The following is an 11,512-nucleotide window of genomic DNA, read 5'->3' as shown; positions in this document are numbered from 1 at the left end:
CCGAGTCAACGGTTGGAATTTTGGGGAAGGGCGTACCCGGCCGGGTGTAGATCGAGGCGGCGCCGCAGGCCCGCAGGCGGCCCTCAGTGGTTTCGCCTTGAGGTAGAAGAGCCGGCTCCAGAAATCGATATCCGGCCACAAGCCGGCGTAGGCCTCCATGAAGGCCACGTAGCAGCTGAGGAGGATGCAGGCGTTGGCCGGCAGGTGGTGCGGCTGCAGGCCAAAGTTGTCGAGGAACTGGCGGAAGAAGGTGGATACCGGCAGGCCCAGCCCGCGATCGAGATGCGCGCCGAAGACGACGCGCTCGCCGGGCTCCGGCTCGGGCTCCGTCTCCTCGCCGGGCGCCCGCGTGACCACCGACGACGGGATCCAGCGGAGGCGCACCAGCCGCTCGATGTCGTCCTCCCTCATGTACGAGCCCCTCCATGATCCGTTGGCGGAGGCCATCGTCGAGGAAGAAGAAGAGGAGGACCACGAAAGGCGGAAAGGCGAGGAGGAACCTTGCGACGGCGGCGGCGATGACGGCGGCGGAGGACGCTCCGTTGAAACGCGGGGCCCCGTGGCGCCGGCTCGTCGGAGTAGCAGCGGCGGATTGGCGGAGATGCGCTCGCCGGAGTTCGCCAGTGGAAAACGTTCGCCGGAGCAGCAACGGGCTCGAGCGCGAAGAAGAAAGCGAGAGGAGCGGGAGCGCGAGGAAGACGAAGTGAGGCAGTGGCCACCTCGGTACCCTCCCCCGCGGCATTTATAGCCACCCGCGGCGGACGGTTAGCCTCCAAGTGGCGATCGTGGCCACGTCGCCCGGATCTTCTGCGCATTAACTCCCCCCACGACCGCTGCCGTTACCGGAAACTGCCACACCACGTCGCCCACAACCGCACCGGATCCGGAGGGGACATTGATGTGACCAGACGAACCGGCGGCAGAGCCCAGGCGTCAGACCGGTCAAGTCGGGTGCAGGACCCGAGGCGGCGGAGACTCCGGCGCGCCGCAAGCCGGAGCCGGACACTAAGTTCAGCTCGGTCCAAAATTCATCCAGTAAGGCGGAGACATCACCAGAACTTGCAAGAAAGCAAAAACTGCATAAGTGTGAATAGTGGCCGGCTAGAAGCAGCCGGCCGAAGCGAGCCGGATGAGGGCGCAGCCGGCTGAATGGAAATTCTCAGTCGGCCCCTCCAAGTGCCGCAAAGTATATTCAGGAAGCCAGGAAAACCTGCCTAGGTCCTTCTAAACGCAGGACCTTGCCAGCTTCGGGGGCTAATGTCGGGGGGAAGACCCCGGGTAGGGCAATGGACGCGGAGCAGCCGGCTGGCCACTGGCCGGCTCGCGGCAAAGGCCGGCTGAGGAGCAGCCGGCTGGCACCGTGGCCGGCTGGTCCGGAAGCCGGCTGGCTCTGAGTCCTAGTCGGCCTGGCTACGGCCACCAATGCTGTAGCTGGGCCGGCTTCTACAGGCCATATCCGGCGGGGTTTGTACCTCGGACCAACTCGAGGCCGGCGAGTCTTGCACTAGAAGGAACCGGGTTGGTGATCCGGGTTCCCAAAGTCCACGCTGACTTCATCTTCCGTAAGCGCGGGGCCTTTGTGGAGCAATAGTGCCACGCGCCGGACAGGCCATCATGGTCTACGACGATCCGTACTGGCTACAGTGGCTGATGGCGACAGGGACACCTCCTCTCCATACCGCTGACCTTGGCAGCCGGATGGGACAGGCCATGAGGCCTCAACGGCTCCTGACGTCACTGCCTCGGGAAGGAGCGGAAGCCGGAGCCGGCCAAGCCGGCTAGTAAACTATAGGGTCTTATATGTAAAGTGCCGGTGCCTATATAAGCCGCACTACCCCCTCCCGTGCAGGGGATCGATCATTCTCACTTCACTTCCACCCCTAGCGCTGCCCTGTGAGAGAGACTTCAGTCTTCCTTAGCCTCCCAGGAGCAGCCGGACACAGCTCAAGGAGCACCCTTGTATTGTATGATCATCATATACACTCTAGCAGGAGTAGAGGTTTTACCTCCATCGGAGGGCCTCGAACCTGGGTACGTCGCCGTGTCGCTCGTCCCCATACCCGCATCCGGATACCGCCGTGAGATCTCTCAGGAACCACCTTCGATTAGCCACCCTATGGCATATGCCGTGACGATACCACGACACCGGCAAGATTTGAGACCGGAGAACTTAAAAAGGGGCTCCCTTGGCGGGAGCCGATGATGCAGGACCCGCATTGAACGGGGGGTTTGGGTTTAGAAATATCTTTGCCTTGGACCGAGTTGATCCTAAGGCTAAAGAAGCGAGCAAAAGTCTCCTTCATAGGACGGAGGCCGATGTAGCCCTCCATGAAGGAAACATAACAAGAAAGATAAAAAACGGCATTGCCGGGAAGGTGGTGAGGCTGGAGTCCATAAAAATCCAAGAACTCGCGAAAGAAGTCGGAGGCAGGAAGGCCGAAGCCATGCTCAAAGTGAGCAAGGAAAACGACGGACTCACCGGGTTCGAGCACCGGTTCGATCTCGTCGCGCGGAAGCCGACAGGAAACTCCTGCTGGTATCCTCCGGGAGCGGTACAGCCAGTCGATTTCGTGCTGCGTTACGTCAGAGCCTTTCCAGGCTCCGCGGGTGATACCGGATAAATCCACCCCGGAACCCTGGCCGGAGCTGCCAGCCTCTTGACCTCTTCCGGTGTCAGACTCCATCCGGGAGAGTTCGGCGGAGAGACTGTCAGAGGCTTCGCTCTGGCGGCTACTCGAGGAGGATTCGGAAGAATATCCTTCGCTAGACATAAGGGCTGAACGATGCCGGATTCTACCGAAAAACGGATTTCCCAAGATCTACCCTTGCGCGAAGATCTATGAGTAAGAGGAAAAGCAACAAAAAAGAAAAAATAAATACCCTACCGGCCCAAGATCTAAAGAGCAACGAAGAAAGAAGCAAACATGTTTCGGGCCTAACCTGGGGCGGCGGAAGCGCTTCGGGAGAAGGTCGCCGGAGCAGCGGCAAGCTCGTGGGCGTCGACGAAGGCCGGCAACGAGAAGAGGCGAAGGTCGCTGAAGAAATCCCGAGGCAGCGGCGGCAAAGGAACGCCAATGGATCTCTCCGCGGCGAAGATCTTCAGCGCAGCGGGAGCAACGGCGCAGGTTCGTCAGAGCGGAGCTCTGGCGGCGACCGGCGGCGATGAGGTTGCAAGGGGCGAAGAGCTCGAAGCGCTGGAGAATGGGCAAGTGCGGGGAAAGAGATGAAGTGGAACCGCACTCCCTCTATATAGAAGAAGGAGTTAGTGGGCTGGCAACCGTTGGGCCACGGCGGTTCAGTTCGTGGGCCGCCACGTGGCGCGATGATACACGCACGAAAAGTAAAATGCCACAGGGAAGCCGCACGGATCCGGAACGGTAGCCTGGATCCGGTGTGGCGCAGTAAATGCGGGCGCAGAAGCCGAAGGGAAGTGACCCCTGGCACTGGCGCGTCAGATACAGTGCGCATGTCTCTGACAGGCACTGTACCCGAGAAATTCTCGACTTCATCGAGGAGGAGTTTAATGACATAGATACCGGAAGGGAAGATACCGGAAATACTTGGCAAAAAGAAAGGAAGATGTAAGTCCGGCAAAGATGCCGGCAGATCTAAACTGGCAACCGGAAAGATTAAACCGGTACCTTAGAATGTGGGAACCTGGCATGGTCCGTCGGATAAAATCCACCGGACTATACCAGCTTCGGGGACTAATGTTGGGGGGATGACCCCCGGTATGCCAAAGGCATGCCAAACCGGATGGTTTGAGCCATCAAGATACCGGTTTAATGTTCATTCCGGAACACGAAGTTAAGCATTGGGCTGAGTAAATCTATACCGGTATCCACAAGAGGGGTATACCGGTAAGAGCTAAGAAGGCACCGGAGGTCCGGTAAGATGTGCACTGTAGCACGTCGGCAAGACTGGTCAAAGATTCTCTCCAGAGTTAGAGGACAAAGATGAGCTAAGCAAAGTAGCTTTAAACGAAGCCCTGGCGCCAAAGAGGAAGGTGACGCCAAAAGCAACCGGAGGACGTCAGCCTCCCTGATTAAAGAAGATACCGGCGTCACCTATGATTAAAGTTACTTTGTAAAGTAGTTTGTCTAGTCAAAGATGCCATTAGGGTTTCCTAGGGTTTCTTCCCCTGTAAGCCACCCTCTCCCCTATATAAGGAGAGGGGGCACAACCCATCGCGGGCACGATCCACTGATGTACCTAAGATGTATGCAGAAACTTGAAACCTCATAAGATCAATGAAGAGAATGATCTAGAGCAGAGTTCTTCCTTGTGTCTTTCTTCTTCTACCTCTGGCTTAGGCTTGGTTCTTGAGGAAAGCATCCGGAAGTTCATCCAATCTAATCCAAAAACCCTCCCCTGAATCCTCTAGCGCCCATTCGGCCCCAACTTAAGCCATCCCATGGCATCTGCTCGTTCGCCACGACGACACTTTTATGATGGAAACAACACATGAATCTTTCAATGACACATTATGCACTCCCAGTCATTTGAGACAAGTCCCGGTACAACAATAAATACTAAGCATATGACAAAAATAACATCCAACATGACATGCTAAAATCTATACCACAGTCTAGAGAAGTTCCCTTTTGCATCACTATAGTCATGAAATATTTTACTCGTATCCAACACCAATCAACTTATTTGAAATATCTCTCAGAGATGAAAAACAATATGGACTAGAGAGCTAATCATACATAAATAAAGAATAATAACGAGCTCTGAACAAAATTCAAATGAAAGAACAAGAGCTAAACGCAGTACTAGAAAACTAGAACACTCGCTGAAGAATAACAACGAAAACTAGAGCGTTCTATGCAATTAAAACGGAGCGGGTCTTTCTCCAAAACAAATGTGCAAGGATCCAACATATGCTACAGCAAAAAAAACTAAACTAAAACAAAAATAAATATGCTCCAAGAACAACATATAGCGTATGAAGCAATAAAAATATAGCGCATAGAAAGATGACATGTTGCTTTGTTGATGAAGAGGGGATGCCCATTTGACGGTTGTATCTCTTGGATATTTGTCGGGGTGCAGGGGCATCCCCAAGTTTGAGATTTTGTCCATTCTTCATCTCATTGCCTCATTTTCTCTCCCTACACTTGAAAACTTTCTTCATACAAAACTTCACACAATTCACTATTAGCAACATTAGTACAATAAAAATAAACAAATCCACTTGGATTTAGTTATAACATATATCAAACATATATTAAAGCATTAGCTACTATAGCAAACATTCAAAAAGAACTTCGATCAAAAGAACTTAAAAAGAAAGAGATTTAAGAGGCAAATGCAAATAGTGGCATAAATCTGTCAAAACAGAACAACAAGTAAAGATCGACTTTTCCAAAAATCTTTTGTTGCTCATCTCGAAAATTGGTAAACTAACAAAAGTTAGATAATAACCGGCAGCATATGTATAGAAAATGTTAGCTCAAAATTACGCTCTGGCTCTTTATATGAATTTTTATGGTAACATCATAGAATCTGTTTTCAGGACATCAACTTACCCAAATCTTACTTTCTTCGTATTAGAGGCTATTGTTGGAGAAAAAAAAACAAAAAAAATGATAAGGAGAGGTTATTACAGTGGTAATAACTTCCAAGACTCAAAAAAAGAAAAATTACAGAAATAAAACATGAGTTATCTCCAGAGAGTGCTTTTCTTTAACGCCTTTCAGCTAGGCACAGAAAAAGAGCTAGCATCAAGTATTATCAAGTGAAGAAGCATCAAGAAGAAAATTCAAAACACATTTAAGTATAAACCACTTCCTATGCATAGGAATCGTGTACACAAATAAATTCGCAAGTGACAAGCATAAGAAGATAAAACAAGAGTAACTTCAAAACTTTCAGCATATAGAGATGTGTTTTAGTACCATGAAAACTTCTACACCTATATTTTCCTCTCATAATAATTTTCAGTAGCATCATGAATAAACTCAACAATATAACTATCACATAAAACATTCTTATCATGAGCCACATGATAAAATAATTATTACTCTCCACATAAAATAGCTATCATTATTGTTCTCATCACCATAATCATCAGATATAGGATCCATATTGTAATCATAATTAATTTTCAGTAGTCGTTATTATTAATTGTAGTGGGAGCAAATTCAATAAAATAGCTATCATTATTGTTCTCATCACCATAATCATCAGATATAGGAGCCATATTGTAATCATAATTAATTTTCTCCTCAATAGTAGGTGGACTGAAAATATCATATTCATCATTGTAATCATCATAGAAAATTTTCTCCTCTAAAGCGGGGGAAGTAAAAAAGATCATTTTCATGAAAACTAGCTTCCCCCAGCTTAGACTTCTCCATAGCATTAGCAATAATGGTGTTCAAAGAATTCGTACTAATAACATTGCCATTAGCATGCAAATAAAGTTTCATGGGTTTTTTAATTTTCTCTTCGAACACTTCATGTCCTAATTCAAGATAAATACTATAAAGCTCTCTAATTTTGTTGTTGTTTTCCATTAAGCCTAACTAGTGAAAATAAAAACAAGAAACATAAACAAGGAAAGTGAGCATGGAATAAACTAAGCAAAACTATAACAAACTAAAGAGATTAGAGATGAGAGACTCCCCTTGCTGAAATCATCTTTCTCCCCGGCAACAGCGCCAGAAAAGTGCTTGATGGCGTGTGCTTGTCGTACACAGACTTCACACTGTTGAGGAACCCCCAAAAGAAAGGATTGCAGTGGTTGAATTTATAGAACAGAGCTTACAGTAAGTAAACAGAGCAGGATTGCAGTGGTTGAATTTATCAGTGTAAAGGAAAGGACCGGGGTCCATAGTTCACTAGAGGTGTCTCTCCATAAAGATAAATAGCATGCTGGGTGAACAAATTACAGCTGGGCAATTGACAGAATATGGACAATACATGACAAGATGATTACTATGAGATTCATTTGGGCATTACAACATAATACATAGACCGTAATCGAACTACGCTATGATTAATAATCCACATTCGGTTATCGTCCGAACCCCTTCGAGTATTAAGTTGCAAGCAACAGATTATCGCATTAAGAAATGTGTGTAAAGTAAACAAAAAAATTACCCTTGGATAAGACATTGTTTTTTCTCCCTAGTAGCAACAACACATCTACAATCTTAAAAGTTATTGTCACTCTTCTAGAAAACTAGAGGCATGAACCTACTATCGAGCATAAATACCCTCTCTTGGAGTCACAATCATCTACTTGGCCAGAGTATCTACTACCAACGGAGAGCATGCAAGATCACAAATAACATATGGCAAGAATATATAATCGATCCGAACATAGTATTCCATATTCATCGGATCTCAACAAACACAACATGTAGCATTACATAAAGATGATCTTGATCATGTAGGGCAGCTCACAAGATATATACATGAGGCACAAATTGGAGAAGACAACCATCTAGCTACTGCTATCCAACCATAGTCCAGGGATGAACCACTCACGCATCACTTCGGAGGCGGGCATGGCGATGTAGATGCCTCTGGCGATGATTTCCCCCTCCGGAAGGGTCCCGGGAAGAGCTTCAGAACCCTCTCGAGATGGGTTCTGCAATGGTGGCCGTGACGGAACTTTTCGTGGATGGAGGCTCGGGTATTCAGGATTTTCCCGAGATCATGAATAAATAGGCGGTGGGGCGATGTCGGTGGAGGCCAGGGTGGCCCACACCACCGCTAGGCGCAGGCCAGGGTCAGGCCGCGCCTAGGGCTGGCGTGGCCGCCCTGCTGCCCACCCTTCGACTCCCCTCTGGACTTTGTCTTCCTTACGGTAAAATATTGACTTTGGCTTTTGTTTCTTCCTTGTTCTACAAATATATCTGCCAATTTAGATTCCAACACCTCTTCCACCATTACCTCCAAATCTGTCTCTCCGTGCAAGGAACAAGAGCTTCCATATGAAGGAGACATGCATTGTTCTTTGTGTAATTATCCAAGATCCGGGTTAAAATAAGAAGTAACATGAATGTAGAACATACATATGTGTTCATGAAGTTTAACTTAAGAAAGCAACATGATAACTAAGGCTAGAACAGCATCATCATTTGAATCTCCTAAATATTTTGCCGCCAAAGAGGGTGAAACAGCTTTTCCACTCTCTTGGAGAGCCTCTTTCTCCCATAATATATAGTGTGTTCACTCTACAAAGAAATTGAAACAAGTTATGAAACCAAAATTAAGAGAAGCATCTAACGTATTATTGAACAATAGGATAAACATAGTAGAAAATTATCGTAATATACTAAATTGGCAAGAAAATAGATATACTTAAATCACCATTGGTTCTCTCCCCTTGTACAAGGCCTTGCTATGCCTCGCTCTATAAACAAGACCAGAAAGGATAGCTTTTAGGCTGAGCCATGTTATACATATACAAATATAGCAATAATGGATGATCATCATGATTAAGTAAGTAAACAAATTATGAATATTAATAAATAGTGTGCAGGAAAAAAAATGCATACATATACAAGCATTAGTAAAATATAGCACTAAAGGATCACAACATGATTAACTAAGCAAAGGACCTAGATATATATAGTGTGTTGCAAGTGGCCTTGTAATCTTAAAATTGTTGATGACTGAAGTACCTGCAGGGAATCATCGCAGTAAATAAGCAACACCTAGTTCCAGAACACAAGAAACATAAAATTGATGTACTATTGGTTTTTGTTGAGTCCATAAATGTGGCTTGTTGGATCATCGGCCAAAACAAATCATGGCATATGAACTGAACAAAAATCACCAGTACATCAAATGCATGATCATCAAGATACTAGTGCAAGTAAACATGTCTTTATACTGGCACTAAAACATGGAGTTGCACTTTTCTCATAAAGTGTGCAACTCAAACCAGTTTCCGTATGCGTTGCACTTTTCTCAAGAAATGTGCAACTCAAACGAGTTTTCCATAGAAGTTGCACTTTTTAAAAGAAATTTGCAAGTTAAACCGATCTTCCTTACGAGTTGCGCTTTTCTCAAAAAAAAAGTGCAACTCAAACCTATTTTTCGTACGAGTTGCACTTTTCTAAATAAATGTGCAACTCAAACCTGTTTTCTGGCTGAGTTGAATTTTTCTCATGAAGTGTGCAACTCAAATCGGTTTTCCATAGGAATTGAAGTTTTCTCAAGAAATGTGCAACTCAAACCGATTTTCCGTACGAGTTGCACTTTTCTCAAAAAAATGCAACTCATTCCATTTCACCATACCATAGTTGCAACTTTTATAAATGTGCATCTATTTAATGACAAAGTGCAAACAATTTCCTCTACATATTTATTTATTTATTTAAATTATTTATAGGTTGAACTATTTGTCACACCATAGTTGCATTTCTGTTTACAAATGTGCAACTATCTCATCGAGAAAAGTGCAGTTGCCATATAAAGAAAATTGCAACTGGTGAGTTTTATGCATATTCGACAGATGGAGTTACAAACTTATATTGCACGAATATATCTTGAGTATATTTGCATGAACAATACTTTTCTTTTTCTTGTATTTTTTTACGATGCAAGTGTGATACTGTTTTGTGCGCCTTAGCTTAATGAACACAATAGTTCAAACATATATTTTTATATATTTTTGATCTAGGAGTTGCATATTTTTAAGTTTCCTCTTTTTTTTCAAAAAGAGACACTTACCAGCAACAGACTAATGTTGTCCTATTAATGGGGATTAGCTTCGGTTGATTAGTTGGCCGTTCTGACCGGGCATGTAACACAAACACAAAACACGTGGAAAAGGCCACACACAAAAGCGAGAAAGGTCCACTGAGAAAGTAGTGCGGGAAAAGATGTATTGTATTCAAATCTTCTCTCTGTTTTCGTAAAAATCGGGATCTAACTGAAGGTGCCGGAAAAGAATTAAAATTGCTGGTGCGGTTTACTCTTCGGAAACCATGCAGAAAATGCAGGTAAAGGTTTTTTCTTCGGTGTCCTCGCTCTCAAAACTTTGCCTCCTTGTGGATGATCAGAATATCCTAATACTTCTTCGGTAAAACAATTCAAGTCTTCTCTTTGTTTCCGAAACAAGAGCTAGAGAAATTAACCCTATGAGCTACCGTGCCGCGTGCCCCGATTCAAACCCCGATCACGTGTATGCTTCCTCCGCAAGGTATCCGGTATCCAAGCTGCAGCTAGCTAGCAGGAAATATCACCACGTGCCGGAACTCCTCAACCACTGTCCACTGACTTCCACAAATTTACTTTACTGATTCAAGGTAGATTTCGCAATCAACTCTCCATAATACTAATCCGCGCATCTTTGACTCTAAACGGTTCCAGGTCCAAATTACTTCACCCGCAAGGCTGAACACAGCTATAAGAAAGCACACGGCAGCAGCAAGCATTTCCATCTCCCAAAAGATTTCCAAAGCATCTGTATTTTGCAATACTGAGCAAGTCCACCACCTCTCAGCACGGACAAGATGAAGCAGACCGTGGTGTAAGAAATTAGGGCTAGGAGCTATTCGGTCTACCCTCTATTCCTCTGCCTTATCGGTGGTGCCGCTCACAATGCATCTTGAGGCTAGAGGGTGGGACCTTTATATAGACTCCAAATTCCAGATATTACAATCTGTTTCCAGTTAGGACTCGTGACATGTTAAACCAACCACTATCATTAACAGCCAGTTACCGAGCCTAATACTGTTAATCAATTAGGTCCCAAACACGCACGTGTGAGTCGTGCGCCGAGTTTGAATTCAGATTCAAACTCGCAGGCTTTAACAATCTATAGAGCCAATCCTATAGACAACCTGGCATTCCACTCTATAATGTTCCCGGGTATAATTCCAGCATATTCTTATACACCGTGTTCCATTATAGATGTACCGGCTTCCTTAAGTATATTTCCTTAAGTACAATTCCACATCAATTGTTCCCTGTTGTTTCCATGAATATACTTCCACATTGAGGTTTTGATTCCGGGAGTATAACAATGTAGTTAACATGTAAAATATTAAAGCCACAAATTCCTACATCTCCCACTTGGCTGAAAATATTTTATCCAACAAGATGAATTCCCATGCTATTAACATGGTAAACAAATTCCCTCAATGCATTCATGTTGCATATAAACTCTGTGACTTTTGGAGTCATATTATCACAAAGTAACAGGTAATGATGCACATTCCACGACCATAGTTATATAAAATAATTCCTTAGCTACACGCCTTCCTTTGATGCTTTAAGCATATCAAAGTTTTCATCATTTATAATGAAAGAACATTCAAATCTTATTTTCTTTATTCACCATAAATACCTACAACCATAAATATTAAAACATAACATAAAAATAATATTACCTTGTATGGCGATTGTCTTGCCAAATAATAACATCAATATATCCATGTAATGTAGGTTGTGACAATCAGCCAATGATAAATAATCCATGATTTCTTGAAATTACACCATAAGAATTTCCTTTTATTCCAGGATCCTTTCAGGATTCACCTTC

This window comes from Lolium perenne, chromosome 3 (genome assembly GCF_019359855.2).
Source record: "Lolium perenne isolate Kyuss_39 chromosome 3, Kyuss_2.0, whole genome shotgun sequence".
Taxonomy (NCBI): Eukaryota; Viridiplantae; Streptophyta; class Magnoliopsida; order Poales; family Poaceae; genus Lolium; species Lolium perenne.
The sequence above is the reverse complement of the archived record's forward strand: the minus strand, read 5'-3'. Positions refer to the sequence as shown.